The sequence below is a fragment of the Limulus polyphemus genome, unplaced genomic scaffold (genome assembly GCF_000517525.1).
Source record: "Limulus polyphemus unplaced genomic scaffold, Limulus_polyphemus-2.1.2 Scaffold725, whole genome shotgun sequence".
Classification (NCBI taxonomy): domain Eukaryota; kingdom Metazoa; phylum Arthropoda; class Merostomata; order Xiphosura; family Limulidae; genus Limulus; species Limulus polyphemus.
Window position 1 is genome coordinate 284,596 of NW_013666335.1, and position 27,116 is coordinate 311,711.

General features: G+C 33.2%; 1 pseudogene; it reads left to right on the forward strand.

Moving 5' to 3' along the window:
- The window catches only part of LOC106460186, a 161,824-nt pseudogene that overhangs the window by 3,797 nt on the left and 130,911 nt on the right, over positions 1-27,116 (forward strand).

The following is a 27,116-nucleotide window of genomic DNA, read 5'->3' on the forward strand; positions in this document are numbered from 1 at the left end:
GTTCTCTTTTGTATATTGCTTGTACCAGAGGCCTATAACCTGTAAGCATTCAAGTCCAGTAAGTTTTGTCTGGGCCTACTTTTGACTATCATATATTTGTGCTTTGTACTTTATCATTACCAAATGATTATTGCTAACACAGCTATCTCTCACGTAAGTCTTTATGTTGTTGTTACTATAAGAAAACTCAGTTCACTAGGGAAGAAAGAGGGTAAAACTTTAGGCTCTGGTTCCTATACAAGTCACTGAAATCATGCTAGTTACTGTATAAGTATTGACTTCTTGCTTCTTACCATGGGGACCCATTAGCATGAACATCTTATGTCCATAATAAGAGTGCTCAGATACTAGTGTTGTATTGTTTGAAGCAGCTACAAAGTACAGGTGTATGTACATCTTGCCTCAAATCATACTCTTGTACTTTCTACAGATACTTTCATCTACTCATGACTATTTCAGTTCAAACCAAATGAAAATATTCTAAATGAACATTACTGAAAACAATGGGTAAAACAGATTTATATCCAATTGTAATGCGAGATTGCCCGTTAATCTTATTTCTTCAATTAAAATCTACTATCTGCCAGATATTTCAATGTTGAATTGAAAATATTTTTTCACCAGTATCATATCTTCCAATAATGTATTTCAGGTAAGTGATTATAATTTGCTTCCTATATGAATATCTTAACATTCAGGTCAAATCTTTTAATTTTTCATTCATTTGTTGGCAGGAAGTTGTGTTTTTTGTATAATTGCTTCATTCATGTAATAAAACACTCATGAATGACTTGATGTATATGTGTGTAATGCCACAAACCTCCATATAATATATATATATATATATATATTCATATAATTATGAAATATCATTGTATGTGATTATAGTGTCACTCAGACTGCCTACAGTCTTATGTATAGTACCCATATCAACTAGTATGTTGCTTTTTCAAGACATCTTTCATTCACACTACATCAATTCATTACTGTCATCTGCTAGACATTAAATTTAATTCACAGAATTGACTTTCAGCTATATTTCATCACCCAGAATTAACTATTGTGCTGTCTACTACAATATACATCAGTATACTGACACACACTAAAACAATATTCTACAGTAAATACACTCCCTGTAAAAGATGGCCACAAACACTAATAACCAAACTATCATGGTCAACATCATATAAAAATGAATACACACAACATCCAGTGAAAGACAAAAATGTTCATGAAGATTCATCACAAACTGATTCATACTTTGTGCTGACTAATAGCTTTTTCACTATACAAGTGGAAAGCATGAGCATGTCTCATACACACAACTTATTTCAGTTGGTTTATAACATAAACATCCTGCTATTGCTCACTGCAACATTCCCCCCAAGTGCTTTTCAGTTCTCTCAACTGTAATTGTTGACAATTGTAATTGTCAACCAATAACATCAGCTGTCCTAGCTATGAGTTTAACAAATATCACATGGTCTGCTCCACAGAAACTCCACTACTTGTCAGTTAGAGTGATCATTACAAAATGCCTTATAAACATGTTGCCAATTAAAGTTGTTCAGTAGCATAAAAGTAAGGGGGGAAATGCACTTTCAGCATACAAATGTTTCGAAACTTCTAATGATCATCTCTAGTTATACAAAATGTTGATGTTTTATGAATTATATCTACTAACATCAGATATAACAATATCACACACAATATCCTATAGACATCTCACCATAAAACACCACTCAATACATCAGAAAGTAATGATGGCAACTCTTTCAATAATCATTGTACCTACTTCTGTAACTGCTGGTCAGGAAGTTAATAACAACTGTGTTAATCCTTTGATAATACACTCCAGGTAATTATAAAATAACTTTTATATTAACTGATATTTCACTTTTGTGGCTTCTTCAGAGCTAGTACATAAAACCAGTGGTCAGTTAAGTCCTTCCAATGTTTTTCTTCTCATCAGCTGAGTTAAGATCATACAAAACATTATCCTCTGATTCATTGGTTTCAACCTCTGATTCCTGATCTAGCCAGTCCACAAAAAGTTTGTCAGGGATGTCCAGCTTTAGCTTATAAGTTTAATCAATGTGGTTATGTGACAGCTGCAGCTTGTAGTTTGATAGACCAGCCAGAATTGTATTGCTTCCATGTTGCTAGCATGTATTACAGCTATACATTGTCTCCACACTCAAACATTCATTCTCTTACTGCTTTATCATACGATCTTTTCTGTCATATTGTGGCCTTTTCTACCTGTTTCTATGCATGCATTAATTAATTATTGTAGACATTGTGGTACATCTGTGAGGAAAGGGAATTGTACCATATATCATATCCACACACAGGGAGGGAGCTGTTTGTCCCAATGAAATATGAAGATATTCGGTTGATAACCAGTTAACTACTGTTTAGTTGCATGATACATCCTCCTTATGTATGTTAAGTGTTCATCCCACACATTGTTGGATACCACGAATGATGATGATTAACAAACTATGGATATATCCAGTTGATTTTCTGTATTACCCATTCTAGTAAACCAGAAACTTGGGATGATAGTGCAAAGTACGAATATTCACCACAACAAACACTTTACACAACTAAAAAAATAGCTCTTGATATCTTATCCTTGGCCGATGTAAATTTCTCCAGGTGCTCTGAATTGTAATATCCTTTGTTCTGTTAGCACATCAGTAATAGCCTGTGTTAATGTACCAGCCAATGGATAAACTTTGTCCCTCTTGGTGAAGTAAATGATAATGACCAACAAATACTGATTGGCTCTTTGAAAATCTGAGGGGAGTTTGTTGAATTTCATGCAAAGCTACACAAGAACTATCTGCACTGATTGTCTCTAATTTTGAAGTGAGAGACTAGAAGGAAGGCAGCTAGTTAACATCATTCATTGCCAAGACTAGGGTTGCTATAGTCAAACCAAACAGTGAAATTTGACCTTCACTTTTATAATGCACCCATGGGTCTAAAGTGTTGAGTGTGACTTTTTTTCTAAAATCAGACATGAACCTTAGTTTCACAGTCTGGCACATTAACCATTGGACCACATTCAGCCCTCTAGGAGGAGCTCAGCTATATCCAGAGCTCTTCTTTAAAATGGAGATTTAACTTTCTGCTGGAGTTTTCCCTGTTTTGTCCAATTTTACTCTGGCCAACTCACACAGTATAGTGTTAGTATCTTGACATGGGTGTGGCCAGAAAACCCAGTATTGCATATTAGCACATGTGTGTAACATCTTGGTGGCCTCCAGTCTTTGTTTTATGCAAATTCTAAAGTAGTTTCTCTCTGAAAGCTCTGTTGATCACTAGCTGCAACACTAATTAAGAATGGCATGTCATGGTTTATAAGAAATGCACACTTTCCTGAATTCCTAGCTGCTTTTACACATGCCATGCCACAGGTTATGTGTATTTTGATTACATTTCTTGATCTACAGTGGTTGTGTTTCACATTGCTGAATAGCAAGTAGTCAGCAAGCTAGAGCTTTGTCCTTCATTTGTTTTCCCAGAGTTTTTTGATCATCATCATTCATAGTGTTCAACCATTTGTGGAATATTGTACTTTATGCTTTAACAGCTATTGTAATGGCTTTAACTTTCACCTAGTGGTCAGGGTCAGGATATCCAATAAATTGGTAGACTTTCACTTTATGTCTTGACAATCCATCAGCATTTCAGTGTTGTGAGCCTGTGCAGTGTTTGATTCCTTGTTAAATCATCCCTTGAGGTTTATAAAGCTCATAAACCATTTCAATGTGCGTGGTCTACACTTATGGTGTACTTTCTAAGGGGTATTGCAAAATAAATCACACTTTTTCCCCCGAAGTAACGACAAAATTGTTAGGACCGCGAATATCATTACTCGTGAGAAAACATCATTTCAACGTAATATTGGGTGCTTGACTCTTACAATTTCATTTGTTTTTGCAAAAACATTTGAATCGTGGTACTCACTAGAACTCAGGTTTGTGTCACATGTGCTGCCTTTGGGATGGCTTAGAAACTAGTAGCAGACATGCTCCAAGAACTCAAGTCTTCCAATCCACACATCACAATGCCACAAAAGTTTCAGAATTGTTAAATTTGAAAGAGTGGCTCGTGAAAAAGTGGAAGAATATGGATTGGGAACTCTCCAGATTTAAATCCCACCGAAAATTTCGGAGCTTTCGTTCAAAAATGCACAGAAGAAATGTTGGAAAATTTGCCTGAAAGCGAGAGACACAAATGTGAAATCTTGATTCGTGTTCTCACTGATGTGCTCGCAGAAATAGCCACAAAAAACAGACATGTTTGTTGCAATGCTGAAATTTTTTGCAAATCAATTAAAACTAGTGTGTGGGAACAATGGTGGCCCAATCAAGTGATATTGATACTTGGAATTACTTTTTGATTGAATTAAAATCTTATTTTACTTTGTTATGCTCCTGGGAAAAAAGTGTGATTTATTTTGCAACACCCCTTACAATATGAGTAGAGATAGTAATACTTGAGAAATATTACAACTCCAAGTAGTTCTTTTTTTTATTGTGTTATATCTGTGTCAGGATCCACGAGTGTATTTCTATTGCCCACAGTTGCTCCTCTATTTCACCCTGCACCTGAAACAATACAGCACCAGTTTCAGTATTGTTGGTATCAGTATCCAGCAAGAATGGACAACCTTGTTTGGGATATGTTAACACCAGAGCTTCTATATAAGAACAGTTTTGTGATTGAAATGCTTGGTCACAATCTTCAGTTCACCTAAAACACTTTTAATTAAATGCTTGAGTGACAATCAATAATAATTAGCTGCAAATATTTGATAACATGATGCAAAACTTAGAAAACTTTAGATCTCTTATTTAGATTAAGCTCAGTCTCTTACCACTACAGCTTTCACAGATTCCGTCAATAGTCCAATTGAACTTACAGTGTGACTAAGACATTTCACCTGTTTACTCATGAGTGAACACTTTTCTTGTTTCAATTTCAAATCTGCCTTTTTTTCTGAAGTTACATACTTCGGTTGTTCAGTAGAAGACTGAAATATGTAACCAAACACTGTAGTATCATCAACATAGATGAGACATCTTTTCTATTGCCACTATCTCAGTGTAAGCCTTATTAGTTGCTCAAAGTAGTGAGCACGTTATATAGGCCAGATGGCATGACACAACATGAATTACATAAACCATCTGGAGCACTGAAAGTAGTCTTACGTCTGTTCTTGTCTTCCAGCTCGACTTATCTGTGCCTGAAAGCCAGGTTTATAGTGCCAAACCAGTGGGTGTCTCCTAATGCACCCAAACCTCCATCTGTACAGAGATTGGACAAGCATCAATGCAGGACACTGTGTTCACCGATCTAAAATCAACATAACATAACATTATCTATGACAATCACTACTGGAAACAACCAAGCACTTTCTGAAAACTGTGTGATTATGTCCCTTAACATCCTATGTATTTCAGTGCTGGATAATAAATATTCTTAGCACTCCAAGAATACTGCCTGACAGGTTTTTTTTTTCTTATTGGACTTGTCACCTGTATCTATGTGGTAAGCTATTTTTTTCCAAATCTGGTCCAACAAACACATCGACATATTCAACCAGCAATTCCTTGAGTTTCCTGTCATTTTGTTGAATCAAGATTTCTTGCGCAATCATAAACTAATAGCCTCAAATATTCTGTCAGCTGTGAGTGTGTTCTCGAATGCAGCACAAAAGAAGCAACCCTAGAGATACAACTAGGTTCAGCTACTTCTGCTTTGCCTACTAAAATGATGACCATTCAGTTAAGAAGCTGAACAGCTTAATTTCTATTATTATAGAGCTATATCAGGATTAACTCACCTCTGGATTACCCCTAAATTCCAAGAAATTAAAAGAGTGTGGTATTCTTAGTTATACTAAATTGCTGTTCATATAACAGCAACAACTACATACAACAAAAATGTAACATGACGTAAATATGAATTTTTGAGCTGAAAGAAGAAGGAGACTTGGAAACAAAGTAAATAGAGTACTAAGTAAACCTGAATTTACAACCTCGATTTGAAAAAAGAAATTGGCTGGAAACATTGTAAACAAAGCATCAATAAACCTGAATTTTCAACTTTGAGTTGAAAAGAAAGAGACTGTAAAGATGTAAACAAAGCGCGAAGAAATCTTTGTTCAATAATAATAATAAAGACTTAGTAGTCCAGTGCATTTTATGATTTACAGCGCCTTCTGGTCACAAAAAAGAAACCATCCAGACAGAGAGAGATTAGAATAATTTTATACAGAATACATTTGTCTCACGTGTCATAATGCGCAAGCATTACTCATGTCACTGTTGATCATTCAAAAGCAGGGAATGTGTGTGTGTGTGTGTATAGGATAAAAAATAGCTTCAAAACTATTATTATATTAATTACATTAGTTGTAGATAAGCGATTAAAATCAGCACTATAAAACAATAATGAATTTGATATAAATTAAGCCTTAAAATTATTTTAATTTCAAAATTCCATTGCAATTTTCCGGTTATAACCTTAAAGTCATAACGGAAATTGACTGTGGTATATAACCTCAAGTTATCACAATACTCGCTAATGGTTAAGATCACTATCAAAATCTTCACAGTGTGTTCCAGCTATGTATGCTGCAGCAAGGGATCGCATTTGACACTACATAAATGAAAAACATGAAAACAACGTTTTGAATTTACAGTAACGCTTTATTTAACTATCACCGGCCATCGGTTACAACTGTACACTATCATCAACAGTAGTGACCAAGTAACACCTACTGCCAACAGAAGAATTTATAACGTAACAGTAACTTTCTCTCAACAAAATTAGGGACTGAGAAAGGTTAAATTAACCTTATTATCTATAAACTCAAAATGCTATAACTGAATATTGATATTTTGACTAATCTGTCATCTCTATTTAACAAAGAATAATTTAATCTATATATATATATATATAAAATTCCAGTTAATTTCGTAATATTAAATTCAGTTTCTCAGTTTAACTTCATTCCATAAAATAACACGAATTATTTCATGAGCACTCTTTAATGAGGATAATTAGTCCTCATACTTCACAACTTTCACGTTTATTCACACGATATTCTGACCTATAAATTTCTTATTACATTCACATAGAATTTCTTACATTATCTCTCTACTTAAAATTTATATTTTATCTTTTGTAATTAGGAGCGTTTTATTTTTTATCAATGGCTTAAAGGTAGGAATAAAATCACGGTTACTGAAAACACTAGCAACTTCGTTCGTTACGCCTTGTGTGTGTGTCTATATATGTATATGTTAATACCATTGTATTTGCTTTTCTTCTCAAAAACACGTTAGTATTGTACACCGCATAATATTATTACGAATATATGTACATATCGCTTTTATAATACGTTCGATAATGTCAATGCAGAAACCCATATCAGTAGCAATACCTTGCATATAATGTATTTAATTTCTTAAGTCTTTTTCAAAGAAAAACTTAACATTCCTGGAACACTGGAATAAACTACAATGACAAATTGCAGAAGAAAACTGCTAAAGTTATTAAACCGCCCATATTAAAATCAAATGGAAGCGACGAACCCAATATTCGTATAAAATACTAATAGTATACTTTTGTCAAGGAATAATATCTGACACGTGAAGCGTTTATACCGGGAAGACTTTCGACCTTTTTTAAACCCACTTGAGTAATTGTGCTTCCAAGAATATATAGTTATTTCATTCTTAAACATTCTACGAAAATCGTGTTGTGTAACTAGTGAACTGTTGTACTTTTAACAACATTAAAGACCTCCAAGGAACTAGGGACTACGTGAGATTAAAAGCTGAAAAGCCTTCGGGGAGAAGCAAAATTGGATAGACCGTACATAATTTAGACTGTCTGCTTTCAAAGAGAATCCACTTTCTTGCAAATGTTTAAAATCCGAGCCCTTACCTAAACTAGTAGTATAAAATATATAAAATATCACTTTAAACAAAGCCTGGCAAGGTCTGGTGGTTAAGGCGATTGACTCGCCATCTGCAGATCACGGGTTCGGATCCCATCACCGAATATGCTCGCCCTTTCAGCCGTGGGGGAATTATAATGCGATGGTTAATCCTACTATTCGACTAGAGTAGCCCAAGATTTGGCGGTGGGTGGTTTTGACTAGCTGCTTTTCCTCTAGTCTATCACTTCTAAATAAGGGTCGGATAGCCCTCGAGTATCTTTACGCGAAATACAACGAAAACCAAATAACCATTTTTAAACCAACAATTTCAAGTCTTTTCAATTTGTTTTCGAAGTATACCTTTTAATAACTATTGGTGCACTAGTTTCGTAAAATCTTGAGTAAATTACAAAAATATAAAGCATCATCATTAGCCACAGTAGCTTAAATTAGCTTAATTAAGAAACATAGGTTCCTCACACCCTAAAATATAGTTCTTTAAACAGCTAAAAAATGAAATAAGACTAACGAAAAACTATCATCATTATGTAGTACTTAATCAATACTGTAAACATCAGTGTGTGGAAAATCTTGTAGTTTTTACTATATTCGGTTTTATATTCTATGAAAGCTTTTTAACCAACAAATTTGTCAAAGAGAAAAATTATTTTAAATTATCAGAACTTCACTGGCACTATGAAAGCTTTTTAACCAACAAATTTGTCAAAGAGAGAAAATATTTTAAATTATCAGAACTTCACTGGCACTATGTTGTCTTATTTCATTGTCATTCCTATTAATAGTATTTTTTTTAGAAATTTATTAATTTCAATAACTCTTTTTATTTTTTGTTGTTCATGCAGGTCTCAAGTAATTTGTAATAATAATAATAAATTTACAGTTATTTTACTAAGTATGTGTTACCGACCGTCTGAAATATGATGAGTGATGGTTGAGTGTATATTTATTAAATAATTTTAAAAAATATAACAAATACCTACGGCATTTCACTAAATTAAATGAAAAGGTATATAACAACAAAAAAGGTACTGTTCATATTGTTTATTCAGGTTCAATTATATTTTATGATAATACATTTTTTTGCTGTCTTTCTCCAGATATATTATACATCGTGATGCTAAATATTATGTGATATTAAGAAATTTTTTTGCTGCAATAAAATATATTAACTTGTTAATTTTTCCGTAGTCTAACTACAGTGTTTTCATTGTTTGTTTCGAAATCATTACTATTTTTTCTTTCTTTCCAAAACACACCCATTGGCACAGCGGACTTGCAACGCTAGAAACCGGGTTTCAATACCCGTGGTGGGCAGAGCACAGACAGTCCACTGTATAGCTTTGTGCTTAACTTCAAAACAAGCATCTTTGCAAAACCTTTTGTGAAATTAGGAAACGAATGGGTTCAACCTGCCAATATACTGTATACATATGTTTTACTTTATTTGGAGCATAATTTACTATTACGTTTCTATGTTGTGTGTGTGTGTATATATATATATTTCGCTTTCGTTTGTCTGTCCGGAACTGTTCTCGCAAATTTCTCGATCACGTCTCATATCGTTAGAAAGGGCCTTATTCTAGGAGTTTGGATTGTGTATTGACTTTTCCATTCAAAATCACCTTACCTGTTTTTTGCTTAGTCAAACTTTAATGCAACGAGTATGGTACACGATGGCACAATGTCAGTGTCATCACGTGATCACCGGCTTTGAATTTCAACTTTAATTTTTTTATTTGCAAAGTATTTCACACAACAATTAACCGCGTGTAATTTCCTTTAAAAAATGAACACTACACTTAATACAATTTCTATGGACGTTCTCGACTTACTTAAGTTTAAAATACACATGCGCAGTTCGTTCAAAACCATAATTATAGCACTTTGCGAATACGCCTTGAGACGTTTCTGCATATTTAGCTAAGTTTGCCTTCATTTTAACTTTACATTTACTTTACTTTGCAATAACTTGGCTTCGGTTCGTTTCATAGACAGCTATAAACACCTTTTAGCTTTCTAACTTCTTTACTACCGGTTTTTTTCTTCGTTTTTATTAGTTTCTTTGTTTCGACTGGTAAAATTATGTCATAACGTTCATAATTGTTTCGTACTTTATCGTTTACTTTACACGTAGTTTTATTAAATAATGTTACGTATAAATAAATAAATATATGTACATATACTGTTTATTGTCTGAAAGACGATTTTCCAGTCCAGTTTATTAGAATATCATGTTAACTTTGTTGTTTTTGTAAAAATTAATTTTCCTTACAAAAAAGAGACTACTTTCTTTTTCTCTTTCAGCGTGATAGCAAATTCTATGATGTATTTCAATTATTTCACAATTAATACATCAACGGGAACATCTGACATCAGCTATTTATAACTTTCATGATAAATATTTAGGGGCACTATAAATATTTGACGCGATTAATAAATAGTTTTGTTTTAACTTTTCTTTGACTTGCACTGAATCGGCACAACAATAATAATGATACTTGTTAATTTCCTTACCAGTTTAATGTTTCTTGACTGTTAATAATGAAAGAATGAAGTTTTAGAAATTCCTTCAAATGTGTTCGTGTGTTTATTATCCATGATGACTATTTGATACATTATAATTTATTCATCATCATCTACAAATAAAAGAAATTCTTAACAATTATTTTCAATTATGTAACAGTATTTTCTAATATGGAAAAGTTGTGTGTTACTTTCATTATAAATTTAGTACCTATATCACTTATTTATATACTTTAAGTTATAATTAAATGATCTAGAATAGTATTTTTCAATGAAAAATATCTACAAGTTTTGCACTGAAACAGTAATTCACTCTTCTTTATGAGAAAGAGAGTTGCACAGTCAGTAAGTTAGAAATAGCTTTCTAGATTATAATTTTTGTAATAAGTTGTTTTAGACAATTTTTTCTAATTGTTGTGAAATATCTTATGAATAATTTAATTAAGGCCCTCCCCATTTATACGTTTTGTGACTTTTAAATGGGTAAAATAATATTTATAAAATGTATATGTTAGATATATTTTTTCTACTTCTTGTAGTGTGTAAAAGCTCGAATTAAAATACTCTAAACCCTGTGTTTATGTTATTTTAAAAATGATTGTATGTAATTCATTGATAATGTAATAGTTGATATCCGAAATCAAAACACTAGTTATAAAGCTATTATAAAACCAATAGTTTTAGTTTTGAATGTATTAAGATTAAAAGAAGACTATTAAATTGTCATGTGATTACTTAAAATTTATTTATCCAACGTATCTCACTCTATTTCTGGCTAGGCATGACCAGGTGATTAGGGCACTCAACTCGCAATCTGAGGGTAGCGGGTTCGACATGCTCGTCTCTTCAGCCGTGGGGGCGTTATAAAGTGACGGTCAATCCCACTATTCGTTGATAAAAGAGTAGACCAAGAGTTGGCGGTGGGTGATGATGACTAGCTGCTTTCCCTCTAGTCTTACACTGCTAAATTAGGGATGGCTCGCGCAGATAGCCCTCGTGTAGCTTTGCGCGAAATTCAAAATAAACATTCATTCGCACCTATGTAAAAACAAATTTCTAGCTAACTGTGAATATGAATACCAGTATAGCCAGTAGTAAGTTTTAATTATCGTTATTAATAATCTCAATTAAAATTCCTTCTTATGAAATTAGAAATGAATTGACAGAAATCTAAAACTCAAAATAAGAAACGTACGTATTTGATAAATCTGCTAAAACATTTTAATTACTTTCTTTACCAGGCGGACCAAAAAACAATTTCGACAACATTGATCATAGCGATATGTAAGAGTAAAAAAAGTAAGGAAAAACAAAACAACTTTTAAAAGGTATAATATCTCTTTTTATGCTTTAATGCTCTATATCTTAATGTTTCTTAGATTAAGATGGTTTCACTGTAGTTTTTTTATCCATTACTTGTAATAATCATTGACGAGCATCAATTATCAAATTATCTGGTATTTACAGAGAAGCTGAAATTCAATGAAATAAAATTTTATTTTATAAAAGTTCGTTAACTATCATAAAGGAAAGGCACGTGGTTTAGAATAAATTATTGTCAACTTTCAATGATTGGAAGATGGTTGTATATCTGGTAAAGAAATATGGAATAGTTAAAAAGACAGCTTTATGATAGTAAATTTGATACAGAATTTAGGAAGTTATTATTGTTTCCATCTGATGTGAAAGTATTTAGTAATTATGAATAAAGACCAAAGGTATTGAGTACACGTTCCTCTAACTTAACAAGGAACTTAGAAGTATTAAATACATCTTTAATGTAGTGAAACTTCTAGAAGAAGGGTTTCGTATAGCCTTTGTATTGTAGATGCAGCCCTGTTGTGGAAATATGGTGAGGTTCAGATTGTGACGACATATTTCAGTCACTGTTAAAGGGTGTTTAACGAGCTATATTTGAATAACTTCCATGCTCATCCAGTCAATGAATATATTCATATAAAATATTGTGTATAAATGTTAAACGTTTGTGTGACACTTGCTGTATTCTTTACGGGTTTTTAGATCTCTCTGGTCAAGGGGGGTCAGGTTCACTCTCGACTTGTACGTGTACTGTTTCGCTAACACGCAGACACGCAAGAATCAAAAATCGGGAATTCTATAAACCAGCGCCATTTCTTGGCAGACGTCTTTTGAATGGAAGGTGTAGCACTCGTTATCAAACTTCAGAGAAACTGGAAAATTGTTTCAAAAGTTACCAACACAGAATCATATTAGATAAAGACCTTTGTTCATTTTCAAGCGATATAAAACATGTGAAGTTGTCCGTTTTGAAAGAAATGTAACAGGAGTCTTTGCAACCAAGTGTCATGGATATTGCTATTGTAAGAAATCGTGTAATTTTTTATGTGTATATTTTATTTGCTCATTTTGCGTGTATATCCCGATTAAATCATGTTTTCACATTTAATTTTAACCAGCCATTGACCTACAGAAATTACACCAGTGTGTATAATCTGTAGTTTGGTGGAAATAAGTGCTTGAAAAGCTTTGGTTGGGGTACTTGAAAGTTTGTACTGAAACTGACAGACAAGCAACCAGAACAATTGTATTGTCAACGTGTCATATATAAACACTGGCTGAATGAAGCTTGGCGAACTATGACTAGTGAAGTCACCAGCACCTGTAGTGGTTCGTTTCCTTTGTTTGGTGACATACGCTATTGTCTTATCTACTTAAGAGAGAGTTTCTGCATTTCACGTGGTAGGTGGAATAGACGCGCGTTCTGTTGAAGCTTGTTGGAATAAGACCAAATACAGCTAGTTTTATTTATTCATTTATTTTCAAGTACTGTATATGGTTTATAATCATTTTCTCAGACATACCCCAAGCAATCTTTATGACGCATAGTTTCGAAATATAAACGTCTGAAGGGAATACTTTTTTTAGTGATGTTATTGTACCACATTGTGAGGTGGTAGTGTTTGTTTGTTTGAAGTTAAGCTCGAAGCTGCACAATGGGCTATATGTGCTTTGCCCACCACGGGTATCGAAACCCGATTTCTAGCGTTCTAAGTCCGTAGACATACCGCTGTGCCACTGGGGGCTGTTAGGTGGTAGAATGTATTTATATATATTATCAGTAAATGTTGTTGTATTATTGGTTATTAAAACAATGCCCAGTTATGCTTTTATTTTTTAACAAATTGCTCCTCAGAGGCACAGCGGTATGTCTGCGGACTTCCAACACTAAAAACCACGTTTCGATACCCGTGGTGGGCAGAACTCAGATAGCCCATTGTGTAGCTTTGTGCTTAACTTCAAACACATCTTTAACAAATCACCTTGTAAGGAATTGTTGCCAGCGTTTCATTTAAAACAAAAAGATTTATTAGCTCGTTGTCGTGATCAGTTTCACCATTCACATTATCATCATTGAATCATATACATTTTCTTGTAACTAAGTTGTATGCTTTTAAAGGCTATTTCCATGACTCTTAATTAGGTATTTCTTATAATAGGGAATGAAAGTCACTTTAAACATGTAAAATTTTATGCTGAAAAGTAAGTTCATGGTAAAAAAGATAATAGATGGTGTGATTCATACGCTTATACTGTAAATATCTTTCATGTTTGCAAGTAAATCCCCTTTCACGCCTGGGATAAAACGCTTCGAAACAACACGACGTAAAATTGGTCTCTAAGAAACTAACGTGAATGTTTTGAATAGATTTGAGTGGATTTTTGTTTATTATAACTCGCGGATGCGCGCGGTAGGTATTTGAATTATTGTAATTGAAGCGTATATGATACTCTTGCTATACTTTTCAATGTTTTGTCTGGCTCTAAAACAAACATATTTTGAAGTCGATTTTTATTAAGGGGAGCTATAAATATTTGAGTTGCCATTCATCGACTGTCAGTCTACTGAGTTTTGAGTCCTCAGTTATTTATTAAACATAAATACCTTCACTTTGGATTAGAAGTTCTTAATAAGTATCACAGAGGACCTTTGAATGACTTCTTCGATTTGAGTTTAGTCTATTAAATTATAACATAGTTGTGCAGACACGTGAGAAAAGGCTTTACTAGTGGCTGACTTTCATATAGTGTGTTAATGAGATTATTAACACCAAACTAATGCAATTTGTTAAAGTACTTTTTATTGTTCATGATAATTGAATGTACATAAAGTCATCTTGAAACACTTAACTATATCCATTGTTATGTAAAAATTGTTAAGTATATTTGAGTTGTTACTTTTATACAGGTAAAAGGTTTTACTGTAAAATTGTAGGTAACATTTTACTAGTTCATATAGTGATTGAAACCTTTTTTTATTTTTACTCTTAAGATAAAAGTAACTGAAGTAAAGAATTATCAGGTCTAAGGTTAAAACAAATATCTAAAATATGAAACTAGGTTCATTATTAACGATTGACAAAAAACAACAACAACAACAAAAACGTACACCTAATTTAGCTTAATATTTCATAACATCTGGAAGCAATTGCTATCTAGCGTCTGATTATACATTGTGTCACAATTTCATTGTTGCATTGTGTATTAGTGAATTCAATTAACGTTTTCGAAATAACTGTTCACAGAGTAACTGTAATAGGCCGAAAGCTGGTCATTATAAGTTTTATTATCTTCACGTGTGTTGTGTTTTGGCCTTATAACAAATTCCTCGCCAACCTTCGTTGTGAGGTGTGTTTAGTTTTATCTTATCTACGCCAACTGTTAAGTTGTTTTTACCCCTGTTCACGCGCTCAACTATCCTAGCCGTTGTTTCTCGAGTGGTGCTAAAAGCTAGAGAAAGAAGTTCAAACGATAGGGTAAACTATTTATTATTTATATTGTGTTTTTAACTTAAATATGCGAATCCTTATGTCGCTATCCTTTTATTTTGTGTTATGAACTAAACGCAACATGCTGTTAAAAAAGAAATGAAGTTTTATATTATTATGTCTTATTACGCATATTCATATAATATTGTACCGGCGTGGTTAAAAAGAAACAACAGTGTAAGAAGCTTCATGATATGAGAAATGGTGGGTGACCTTGGTTGTGTTTTGACGTCATCGAGAAGTGAAAACAAGAAATGTATTTGTACCTTTTTTGTAGCCTCGGCGCCAGAGAGTCGGTGTGTATATAGGCGGAACCTTGATGTACTGCAACAGATATGGATTTGAGGTTTTTTCTTAAAAATTCACCAACTCGACTTGACCACTGTGAAATAATGTGAGATATACTTTATCTTCCTGTTTTTCCACTGTTCTAGATATATCTTCCAGGTCGGAAACGTTTTGTATTTCATGTGTACTAACTGCACACAACCTACTGCTCACTATAACTTACGAAAATCGAACTTGACGCACGATCATGGCAATTGCATTAGAATTGCATGGTATTGACAGCTTGAAACAGCGTACCTTAAGGCTTAAAACTGTATATAGCTTGGAAGAATAACTTATAAAACACTTGAAAGTTCAAAGGTACACAGAAAAACATGCTCTTCTGTTGTTGCCTTGGCAACCCATCCGAATAATTTGTTTATCCTTTGGAGTTATGAATGTGTATGGTAACCCTACTACTTCATACTTATATTGTCATCAGGACTGTTAAGCGTCAGTTTATTTATTATCTTCCTGCAGTATGCCATAGTACGTTGCTGACGTATTGTAAATACACGAAGATGTTCTTAAAGGAGAAGTAATGAACCTATTAATCTTTAGTGTTTGCTTGTTGAAACGGTTAGTTGTCATATTGGACCTTCACTGATGCACACCTCTACACTGAACATAAATGTTGTTAGAAATGACTAGCTTGTTAACATTTTTTCTTCACACAAAGCAAGAGTCCGCAAAGCAGGAATCTCTGGCCAGAAACAGTTCTTGACATCGTTCAACCATGTTTGCTGGTTTTGCTTGGAATATTAAACGGTTGTTTAGAGCAGGTGGAAAGCGAAAGATAAAATTCCGCATGCCTGCCAGCTTAACATACGTTAAAAAATGTTTATTTTTTTTTTCGGGTGTGTAGACTCATGTACGAATTTGAAAAGGTCGCATTCCTTAGTATATGGGGTTGTACCCTATATGCCCTTCCGAATATCAGAACTTTTTTGTTACTAATGTTTTTTCAACTTAAATTTGTATATAAGTGCATATATTTTTTCATAGTTTTCTGAAAGACTATTATAATAAAACTTGGACAACTACTGTAATAACAGTATTATATTTATCATGCAGCATACATTCATACATTATTAATGTCTCGTATTCTAAAATAAATTCGTGGACAGCTTGAGGTAAAATAGATTATCATATTTGTGTGTATATATATATATATATATTAGACTGATATTCTTTTTTAGTTTTGTGAAGTATCGTGAGAGAGTGAGACCCATCATATTAACGTTGTCTAAGTTACCTACGTTTATGTTGTGACTGAAATTATTTACTTGTAACATTTTATAAAGTCACTGGCAAGCTTTAACTTATTACAATAAACGTGAGATAAACTCCTTTTGTACCTATACGTATATATATATATCCGCTATGACAATCTGGACCGATAGCGGTAATGCGATATATATCTGGGTCCTACGGGTCAGAGAAAGCAAGAAAAGTCAGTGGTTCTTATATTTTGCGTTCTGGACAGTTAGAAAAAACTCGTATAAAACAAACTATGGATGGCAATGCATAATATCAATAATTTGGAGACAACAACAAGTTTTGTAAAAATCGTATTAAGAAATATTGAAGTGCGGAATGTTTTATTGACAGTGACTAACAGTATGGCACATGTAAGGGTTTTCGTGAATTTGGCGCTCTATGTTATCCATGAATCTTTGTTGAACTTAATCCAGTGAATAACTGAAGTTACCATGTTTACTTAATGATTTATAATTTAATGCATCTGAGTAATACATTAGAAAAATTTACTGTTGGTCAAACAACAAACAAGATGCTGGGGACAGGAAAGTGTAAAGACTGAAGGTAAAGGTGAGCATGTGTAGTTTCACAGAACTGTACTAATAGTTTTGGTTTTGTTTTCAAAGTATGAGCTTTGAAACCACGGTGTGCTCTTGAGATATAAATTGTTACGGATATTTTTTAGTGCTAGTATGGTTTAGTGTGGGCAATGTGTTTGTGTTTTTCCTTGTGTTTAAATCCAAGGAATATAGCAAAATTAAAATAATACGAGTACTTTTACTAGTAGTAGTTTTTATTTAATGTAATAAGAGACATCGTGTAAGAAAAGAATGAAAAACTTGACACTAGAATGGTGTAGTTCTGTAATGAAAAAGGGTATGTTTGCACGCAATAACATTCGTGTCTGTGCCAGTTACCGTAGCTTTAACGAGTACGATAATAATACAACTATAAACTTTCTGTATGTATAATTAGAACTTACTACTTAGCTATTTGTTACCATAATCTGACAAGCTCGTGAACAACAAAACTTGCGTAAACCTGAAAATAATTTCTGTATTGTGATCGATCAATAAATATATGGTCAGGTTAATTCACATATTTCAATAATTCGATATAGATCAATTTGTTACGCACAGTTTCAAAAGCACGTGCGAAAACAATACAATGTGCTTTGGATCATTAGATGATTTCGTTAACGCGTGCAGCTGTTTCATAGATCTTGGAAATATGAGTTTACTGCATGTATGCACAACAGAAAATATTGCTTTGATAAATAGTTGATACATGAGCATGTACTTGTTAAAGGATACTCCTCGTTCCTTCCGTGTATTCCAAGTCGAAACGCAATAGTAACAAATATTAAAATCAATAGTATTTGTTTATTTTCTAATAACGTTTCTTCTGTGAGTTACATTAAAACTAAAAAGTGTGTTCGGTATACACTGTCATAAATAAATGGGTAAACTGCCTTTGTTTGTGCATGTTCTGATAAAGCATCAATAATTTTAGGACGACGTGACCGATCATATTAAACTTTGCAAGATGACATTTAAGCAAACTGTGACTCTTAACTTACAACCTGCCATGTCCTATTGAACAATACATGAATAATGTGCTGTAGTTTCATATATCATTATGGGTAATAGCTCACGATACATTACAAGCAGAGATCAAATGGTTAAATGGTCAGGGAATAACATATTTTGATATGGGAAAGCCAGATAATTTCATTCTGCCCAAGGTATTACGTATGATATATGTCACTAAACCTGAGGAGAGAACAGGCCTTGTACTTACAAATTTTGCTGAGCGCTGCTAATCGGCTTTATTTACTTCACGTGATCAAAGCAGTATGTCCAATGGGATTTTAACCCGTTGGTTGCCATAGTAACATTGGCTTGAAATAGTATACTTTACTTGACTTTTGTGAGATGTGTGTATTGATCAACTAGTCTCCGTCACAGACCTATAGATTTACAGAGACCTTCTAGGTGACAGGCAGACTTAATCTAAACATTAACTTGCTTTAGCAGGCTTAAAAGGGTTAGCTTCTTTTATTTTTATTCTTTTTTTATATGCGCACAGACTAAAGTAATATTTATTAAGAATACAAAAGTGTCTCTTAATAACTTTTTTGGAAAGTTTTACTTTATGTTTTTTCTTTTTTGAGCAACTCATTTACGTTTGAACACTCAAGAATAATGATGTTTGTCATGGCAATGGTAACAGTTTTAAACAATTAGAGTTGTTGCGATATCTATATTAGATGTGAACTTTATTGTCGCTTTTGTTATTCTATATGGTTTTAGGAAAATTGGGGTTAAAAAATACAGTACACTGTCTACTGGTAAATGAAAAGTTTTTTTTAGTCCGATTATTAGTCTTAAATGACACACTTGGTCATTTGCTCATTGCTTTACTATATAAAAAGAGAATCCTCAATCGCCGCGGCACTTGAAATTCTTTCAGGCAGGATTAGAGTAAATTAATCTACGAGACCTTTGTTTCCCTTTTTATTAGCTATATACCAAACGTGGGGCTCGTGTATATCAGATTCGATTTTACCACTCATTAGGATCTCTACCAGCTTACCCTCAAATTGAAATTATTTTAGGCAGGATTAAAGTAAATTAAGCTATGAGACCTTGAGCGTGGTCAAATACATCAATCGAGAGGGTTTGACCTGTTGAGTCCAAAACTGTAATTAGATCTCAAATCGGTCAAGAGATGACGGAACAATGAGCTAAAATTTGTACCTGAAAAACTCCGAACCATTCTATAAGCTGCTATGCTGCGGCTAAAAATGTTTAACGTGTAATGCTGATATTGCTATGTTGTCAGTAAAGATGTTTGTGTTTGAATATTTGTTTATGATACACACACACACACACACTTGATAACTTTCACATGAAATGTGTACGATTGAAATACAAAATCCCGTAAAAAAATTTTGAACAGCAAATATGTTTTTCCGAATTTAGAATAATAGAAGATTTATTGACTAAGTTTAAATTACTGCATAATAGTGCGATGCACGACCTGTTGTCGAAGGGTTGTATACATTATACGATACGTTATGGGGTTTTTTTTTTGACGATCAGCACCCTTAAATTAATTTTTTTATTATGATTTATGAAGCGACATAAAGGAAGAGAAAGAAGATGTTTATTTAGCGACTTTTATATTTTAGTTTTAGAACTCATTAGAAACTTGTCTTATTCTACACGGATAACTTGAGCGTCTTTCATTAAAAAACATTGTACAGTGCTTATTTTTTACTTGTGTTTGGAATAAGTTTCTTTCGAAAAAGAACTTAAAAGATGTTTTTTTTTATTTGACAGTTATAATTGATTAACTTTCTCTCTACTTTTTCATGAGTTTGTTCAGAATATCATGGCATTTTATTACAAGTTTACCGCAAAAGTCTCCCAGATTTATTGTTTCAAGTACTGAATACATTTTTAAAATTCTCACTTATTTCCATATCAGTGCTTATCAAATAAAAAAAATCTCATTATTATTTCTTACGCCTGCTTTAGTTTTTTCACATAATCTCCTTTAACACCAAATGTAAGTTTCAATCGCTATGAAGAATTACACTGGAATTACGTATTTAAATGTGCTATAGATATTTATAGGTTTATTTTTTTCTACAGATTTAATATTTGATTCCAAGTTAATTCTCTGTTCTGAGTATGTGCAGGTTTTGCACATAACACGTGATCAAGAAATCCGTTTAGTTGGTCTTGTTTCAGGTAACCTTGATTTCTTTGTCATTCTCAAGTATAGGTTATACCTGTTACCGTCTGAGGAGAGCATTGCTATATGCGATCCTGTGTAAGGTTAGAGTAATGTCCTGGTTGTACAGGTAGTATCTAGAGATCACGGCCCCACAAGTATGGAATGATAATAACCAATGACTTGGTGGTTAAGGCACTCGACTTGCAATCCGAAGCTCGATTCGAATCCTATCCTCGAACATGCTCGCACTTTTAGTCGTGGGGGCATTATAATTGACGGCCAATTTGTTGGTGAAGAATAGTTCAAGAGTGGTGGTGATTAGCTGTCTTTCCTCTAGCTTATCATTTCAAAATTAGGGACAGATAGCCTTCGAGTAACTTTGCGAGAAATTCAAAACAAAGAAACAATAAGAATGATCAGTCACGTGATATCACATCACAGTAGCGCTAGAGATTTTGTTTTAGATGGAAATCTGTTGATTAGTTAGTCTGATTCCGAGTCTTTGTGTAGTTAGTCTGATTCCGAGTCTTATTCTGTTCTCGACTCTGTGAAGAAGCGACAAAGTTAAGCAAGTATACACACACACAGTGTTTTAATTTTTTAAGCTTTTGATAAAGATTGTGTTCTTAGTGTATTCTACTTTGTCTTCAGTCCAGTTATTCCTAGACTTAAACTCGGCTGGTATACATTCAGCACTGTTCCGTAATACCTTATCTTGCCAAATATCCTACTTAGCGGACGTATCCAATATCTCCGGTTAATCCAGTTCACCTGAATATTCGGTATAATCATGGTTAAAACAACGATATGAGAAAAAGTACGAGTTGATTAATAGTGAAAAAAATAACAGAAAATACAGAGGAAAAGCTAATAAGTCGTACACTACAGTAGTACTTTGTATGTGAGCCCTTTATGTTACTGTAAATAAGTCGTACACTACAGTAGTACTTATAAGTCGTACACTACAGTAGTACTTATAAGTCGTACACTACAGTAGTACTAATAAGTCGTACACTACAGTAGTACTTATAAGTCGTACACTACAGTAGTACTTATAAGTCGTACACTACAGTAGTACTTATAAGTCGTACACTACAGTAGTACTTTGTATGTGAGCCCTTTATGTTACTGTAAATAAGTCGTACACTACAGTAGTACTTTGTATGTGAGCCCTTTATGTTACTGTAAATAAGTCGTACACTACAGTAGTACTTTGTATGTGAGCCCTTTATGTTACTGTAAATAAGTCGTACACTACAGTAGTACTTTGTATGTGAGCCCTTTATGTTACTGTAAATAAGTCGTACACTACAGTAGTACTTTGTATGTGAGCCCTTTATGTTACTGTAAATGTTGAACATTGACTATGATGTAATCTTCCTCTACCTGCAGTTTTTCATTTTTGACGTACGATTTTAATTTGAATACATTTGTAAAAAGCAACATCTCCAGCTTTGACCAGTCCTCTGTTGCGGGCGAATGCCTCTTTCACATTTTCGGTTTGATGACCTCTTTTCAGCAGTGGTTTTCGACCTGCGACACCTTCATTAAAACCACTTCGTTCTCATATCTATCTTACTGTTCTTTAGGTAACATTCACACCTGTATTCATAGAAAAGTCGTTAGCAATGTCTGTTCTCGATCGTCGTTAGTCTCATAAAGAACATATCCTGAAATATTTAACATCTCGTAGATAGTTTCTGTCTTCTCATACGGCCTCTTCTACTGTTAACAATGTCTGTTCTCGATCGTCGTTAGTCTCATAAAGAACATATCCTGAAATATCTAACATCTCTTAGATAGTTTCTGTCTTCTCATACGGCCACTTCTACTGTTAACAATGTCTGTTCTCGATCGTCGTTAGTCTCATAAAGAACATATCCTGAAATATTTAACATCTCGTAGAGAGTTTCTGTCTTCTCATACGGCCTCTTCTACTGTTAACAATAGCAGTTTCACGTACTCTCCTTGGAGTCTGGAATATAGATCCTACTGAAAAATGGTGTTTTGTCACAGTCTGTTGCATGTGTGCCCTTGGGCAAGCAAAACTTTTATTTATTATTTCAAACCTGCGAACCATGACCAGAAGTTTTATACTGGTGTGGTACTTTTTGATTTATTTTGTTACAACCAATAACAGTACAAACTATCAAAGAGTGACTGTACTCAGGTGAATTTCATTTTCACACGATCGAGTGCTATTTCCGCAGTATTTGCTTTATACCGCTCCATTTTCTTCAACATTTCAATAATTATATTTAGTACTGTAACCAATGTAATGTTTCAAACTATTTTTTGTTATTGTACGGTAAAAAAATATATATTTTTTCGTAATTCTAATAATATGGTGTTCATAATTCTTCCTCTTTTCAAAATGTTTTTGAAACAAAATTGGTTGACAATAGTTTTAACAGTATGCGAGATTTATGGAAACGTTCTTCTCAAACAAAACATAATTTAGTTCTCTCGGTAAAAAACAAAATCATGATCAAAGCAAAATGAATTCTAGTCTGCTTCAGTGTAACAAATTGATTTCTTAATTATCACAAACTGAAATTATTTTACGTTTTAAATACAATATAATGAAATTTAATCATGTCTAAAGATCGTTGTAAAGCTTTATCAGGCTTCAAATGTCATGCAGTTAAGCGTTGTTCACTTGAGAGATCATACATGGAAGCTATATCATGTGTCAGTTGTCTTACAGCTTTGCTTTATTATTATACATCGGATGTAACACGTAAAACAATATCATATTTCAAATATAAATTTAAATCATATCGTGTCTCAAATGTCACATGTAGGTATGACATGCTTAAAGAGTTTTATATATAATATAAGATGCACAATATGTCTATATTATGTCTGAAATTTAGTAAACTACCTTATATGTTACGTACTAATTATTCATGAAACTTTATAAAAAGGTATGTTTCGTTACGCACAAGAACCTTTTTTGATGCAACAGGTAGGATTGAAAATGCCTTCAAATTCTGGACGTGTTTATTGATATACGTTGAAGACTGAATAACGAAAAATCTACACAAGCAGCATTTGTTTATATAGTGAGTTGTATAAAATTTCGACTTTCTCAATCGTAGGCATTCGAATTATGCGGAACAAACTTTTGTGTTTCTTAAAAGTCCACATTAAAATGGTATCTTAGCTTCTATCTTAATCAGTGGTTCTACAATACACTCTAATTGAAAAGGTCACACATTCAATCACTGTGAACCTTTCCCATGGCCTTAGTGTCAGTGAAACATGAGCCTTATGTGGTCACTAAAATATTTTCCCTTCGGTTCACGAGGATCCAGCTGGTAATGTGAACTTTGGAAGGGAGTGAGGAAAGGTCACCAAGTTAACTTCAGTTGAAACAGAACTCGAGAAGAAAACTTTTTTCGCTTTCCCAGTCAAAAACTTGTGTCTACGTGGACTTACGAAGCTCCTCAACAAGCACAGAATTGTTGACTTATCAATAGTAACATCACTAAACACAGAAGTAGTACTTTGACTATGTATTCTAGAAGAATAAAATACTTTATCATAAATAATCGCATGCGTAACTTTGTAGCACCCCCTCGTGGTCAAACTTGATTTATTACCCAGGATGCTACGCGATAAGAACGGCGTGACTGAAGATCTGTATACTGTTTTGTAGTTTCAAGAAGTGATAAATCTTTTCAGTTCTTTTCATGTTCCTCTTTGTTGTCTCTGTGAAAGAATGAAAGAAGGCAAGGCTTAGAGTTAACCAGTACAATAATATAAACTTAAAATAAGGAGTTTCGAAATAGTATTTGGAGTGTGTATACACGTAAGCTAAAACGTAAGCAATAAATTTTGTTGACTAGGAAATAGACGGAACTGCCTGTTATAGAAACACTTGTAGAAGTATATTGGTGCCTATATAATCTACTTTTGCAGCTCAAATCTAGAGGACGACGTTTCGAAAGATTTTCGAAACGTCGTCCTCTACATTTGAGTTGCATAAGTAGATTGTATAGGCACCAATATATTTCTACAAGTGTTTCTATAACAGACAGTTTTCTCCTATTTCACTGTCAACCTAGTATGAATGAATTCTGCCTAAACTATTTATCAAAGAATTAACTTTATTGTCGTATGCATGTTTTACCGAAATTAGGAAGCATATTTTATTTGTTTATTAATATAGAGGAAAAGCACGGCAAGTGCTTAAATTTGCCTTTCTGTCTCATACAAAATTATACATGTATAGTTCATTACGATGGTTCAAATTCTCTTTCACTAATTATACAATCTTAACATCGTTCATCAGGTAAAAAAATAGGAAAATTAACTATTTCAGTATACTTTTATCTAAAAATCGGAACAATATTTTTTTTTGTCGTCGCAAACTTGTGGAAAACAATAATAATATAGATTTTTCTCTTCTTTTACCATTGCCCCCTTCCCCAGTGGCTCAGAGGTGAGCTCGAAGACTTAGACGCTAAAAATCGAGTTTCAATACCCGTGATAGGCACAATATAAACAGCTCATTGTGTAGCTTCGCTCTTAAACACAAACAATCTTCTTATTCGGCTAAGCTAGTAATTAACTATCAGTGCGTGACACATTGGGTCAGTTGTAAATTTCTGGATTTAAATGCGCGAAAAAATCCGGGGATCGATCCCCGTTTTGGACAGATTGCACTAAAATCATTATTTAACTTCGCACTAAAACAAAACACGCAAACAATCAGCACTGTTTTTTAATGGCTACTAAAGATTCACCAGTAGGTCTTTCTTTGTGTGTGTGAGGCTGCTTGTGTTTAACCACTATAAAGGTATTAAGGTATCATTTATATATTATAGTTATTGGCTATTTTGTAGATTTTTGATTGGCGGGTTTGTTTGTAATTGAGCACAAAGCTACACAATGGACTGTTTGTGACTGACTGACTGACTAGCAAATCTAATACGAAGGTATTTATCACTAGACGATTAGTTAAGTGAAACTTTTTCATTGGCTAAAAGTGACTTCGTAACAGAATACTCTGTTTAAATACTTATCACTGTTGCTCATAAGTACTTAAACATTGCATAGATATTATTTACTTTATATAGTGGAATACCTAAAATATTTTATTAATTACCGTTTGCCAGTATTTGACCCGTAAACAACCATGTGGTCAGTCGCTAATTGTTAGCAATTACAAAACATTAAACAAACAGCTTTTTTTCTTCGAAAAATGTGCCGTACATTTCGCGAGAACTCATTACAAAATATAAAAACTGTTGTTGGAATAACCATTAAATGTCGAACTGAAAAAGTTATTATAGAGTTATATTTTGGATGAAGCTTGTGTGATGTAAGTTAATTCAAAGAGATGCGTTTTTGCGTTCACTGTTTTATAAAAAAAGAGTGACAGCATTACAATACAATTCTATGTGAAGAACATTAAAAATATAAAACAGTTTAGTGACGCATTGAAACAACTATGTTCTAAGCACAAAGCGTAAGAAACACTGAGACATAAAAACAGGCTAATGATAGCATTAGAATCGCGTTCTATGTAAGAAAGCGTGAGAAACATTGAGACATAAAACAGGCTAATGATAGTATTAGAATAATGTTCTATGTAAAAAAGCGTGAGAAACATTGAGACATAAAAACAGGTTAATGATAGCATTAAAATAATGTTCTATGTAAAAAAGCGTGAGAAACATTGAGACATAAAAACAGGTTAATGATAGCATTAAAATAATGTTCTATGTAAGAAAGCGTGAGAAACATTGAGACATAAAACAGGCTAATGATAGTATTAGAATAATGTTCTATGTAAAAAAGCGTGAGAAACGTAGAAATATAAAACAAGTTAGTTACAACAGCGTTGAAGTAGACTGGCGTGCTATATATATGTAAAAATTGACAAACACATAGAAATATGAAAACAGATTAGTGACAACGTTCAAATAGAGTTATGTTCTATGTAAAAAGTGTGGGAAACGTAATATATATATATATATATATGTATATCAGGCAGGCGGTAGCACTGCCTATGTACGGATGATTCGGATTGTCCATCGAAATTGTATTAAAAATATCTCCTCAATAGGTCATCCAAAATTACAATACTATACAATGTGTCCTTTTATAACAATATCTATGTAATGATAGAGTCACAAGTTCTGGGAATGTCTGTAAATATCACCGTAACTATTTTGAATTTCTTGTTCTTATTTCTTCAGCTTCAAAACCCAAAACAATGGTGTCAACCAATATCATAGTTTTAAACGGGGTATCCGCTTTTATAAATATTATCAGTAATTGAAAAACTAATAATTGTATTGTAAACGATGTTACAGTAAGCTTTTTTACAGAAATTTGTTGATCTTTTAAAAAGCTTAAATTCATGGTTGAACAGGAATTACCAGCCAATAATAGATAAACAATAAATAGTACAGTTGGAAACTCATTGTATTTAGAACTTGGTTCTAAATACAATG